Genomic DNA, 212 nt, shown 5'->3' on the forward strand with positions numbered 1-212 from the left:
GCCATCTTTATATCTTTGGGTATTTTGTTTTATGGGAGTTTACGGCACGACTGTTTTTCTTGGAGATTTTTTTCGTGATGGACAGATTTATGAATAAATCATATATTGGAAAACTTTTTGAAATTGAAGTTTGTCATTTTGTGTATTTCATTTTCACTTTACATTTGTCTGTGGTCATTTTGCATATATCGTACAAAACTTTGCGGTGTGTG

General features: G+C 31.6%; 1 protein-coding gene across 1 annotated transcript in view; it reads left to right on the forward strand.

Moving 5' to 3' along the window:
* The window catches only part of LOC119587727 (carbonic anhydrase-related protein 10-like), a gene marked incomplete in the record, with an annotated part of 109,413 nt that overhangs the window by 43,183 nt on the left and 66,018 nt on the right, over positions 1 to 212 (forward strand).

This window comes from Penaeus monodon, chromosome 23, assembly GCF_015228065.2.
Source record: "Penaeus monodon isolate SGIC_2016 chromosome 23, NSTDA_Pmon_1, whole genome shotgun sequence".
Taxonomy (NCBI): Eukaryota; Metazoa; Arthropoda; class Malacostraca; order Decapoda; family Penaeidae; genus Penaeus; species Penaeus monodon.